General features: G+C 59.3%; 1 protein-coding gene across 1 annotated transcript in view; it reads right to left on the minus strand.

The window, feature by feature from the left end:
• The window catches only part of UGT8 (UDP glycosyltransferase 8), a 47,116-nt gene extending 46,599 nt beyond the window's left edge, over positions 1–517 (minus strand). Inside the window, exon 1 of the mRNA XM_085309052.1 lies at positions 79–517. The gene's annotated coding sequence lies outside the window, so the exon portion shown is untranslated. The remainder of the gene's footprint in view (positions 1–78) is intronic.
• Positions 518–1,646: the final 1,129 nt, after the last annotated feature.

The following is a 1,646-nucleotide window of genomic DNA, read 5'->3' on the forward strand; positions in this document are numbered from 1 at the left end:
CGCCGCCTCAGCGGCAGCGGGCCCGAGCTCGCCTTGCCTCCCCTTCCCTGCCCCCGCGGTGCTGCAGACCTCCCTCACCTCTCTCCCTTCAGGGCTGTTTCTCCGTGTTTTTGCCTCTGGTAACGAGCAGACCAGAGCAAGTCGCTTCCCGCTGCTCGGGGCTCCGCTTGCCGCTCTTTTTTTCCCCGTCAGTGGAGAGGGCGCGGGGTCTGCGCGTCTCGGTCCGGCCTGAGGTACTGCTCCCGCCGGAGCCCCTCCGCTGCGGCGCCAGGCGCGCCGGGCCCGCCTCGTCCCCTGCGCCCAGGCTTTGCTGCACCTGCTGCGGGGCTGCGCTGTCCTGCGGCGCAGAGAGGAGAGGGCACCCTCGCTCCGTCCTCCCTCAACTTCTCATCACTTCCCTCTGCCCCCGCTCCGCTCCGCCGCGCTGCCGCCCCGCCGGACGCATGCACCGGTGCTGCTGTCAACCCTCCTAGAGCCGGCGGCCGCCCCGGGAGGATGCTGCTACTGGGTGCCCCAGCCAGCCGAGGAAAGGCTGCCCTCGCCCCTGCCCCTCGCCGGCCCGGAGAGCTGCCGTCCCGGTCCCCAGGCACCCTCCCGCCCCATGCACTACCCTGGCTCCCAGGACAGCGAGGAGCTCCTGGCGGGGCAGGTCCCCTGTGCCCGCCTCTGGCGGGTGGGACCGGGGCCGCCCTCCGCCAATCAGCCCGTGCACGGCCGCGGGAGGCGGCTCAGCGCGGAGTGGGCGCCGCCGGGCCAGCCCGCGGCCGCGGCCAGGAGGGGAGAGGGCGCGGCGCGGCCTGCGGCGGCGGCGGCAGCCGGACCTCTTGCTGGGAGCTTCAGGGGCTCGTCGCGCGCCTGCGGCTGTGCCGCAGCGCACGCTGCGGGTGCGCGAGGCACCGGCTCCGCGCCCCTGATCTGCGTCTGCACACGGCGCACCTGCTAGGTGCMCCCCCTGAGCAGAGCCGCCTTTTAATTGCCTTCTGCCTTGTTTAGGGACACAACACACGTACCCATATCTCCTAAGCCTGGTCCCGTACTTAATTAGAGCCAAGCAAAGTTGCCTAAGTCGTCCTAGCTGCTTGAGTCATGTGTGGTCCTTTATTTTCTTCTTCTGCAGGAAAGAGTACTTTGTGCCCAGCTGCTGATAAAAGGGATGTAATACTCCRCTATTCCCTGCCCCCTGTTCTCCTGGAGAAAAGGCACCAACACCTGACAGGTTAAATGTTAATGGTAATACCACAATGATTTTTTTTTGTGTTGTTTTTCCTGTTATTGTATAATAAACAGGTAATCTCACAGCTGAAAGCAATGAGACGCTCGCCATCACRCACACTTTTAAAACCTCAACATTTCCCCTGCTTGCATATGTCATAAATAGAAAGGTACTTCTTCCTGTTTAAGGAAACAAGTTTCAGATAATTTTTCTGCTTTGACAAGAAATCAAGGTACTCTTTTAGTAAAAGTAAAGGATTAGATTGTATCGGACAAAACCAGAAACTTACGGAAATTTATTATCCATCTTTCAAGTAACGTGAAAGATTGCTAGAACATAACCTTTAAATTGGTCTCTCTTCTAATAAAAATGGCTTGCAAAAGAAAATGGAAACTTAGTTTTATTCAAATTAATTCAATTGATTTGGGGCATA

Source organism: Rhea americana, unplaced genomic scaffold (genome assembly GCF_003343005.1).
Source record: "Rhea americana isolate MKP2758 unplaced genomic scaffold, rheAme1 scaffold_106, whole genome shotgun sequence".
Lineage (NCBI taxonomy): Eukaryota > Metazoa > Chordata > Aves > Rheiformes > Rheidae > Rhea > Rhea americana.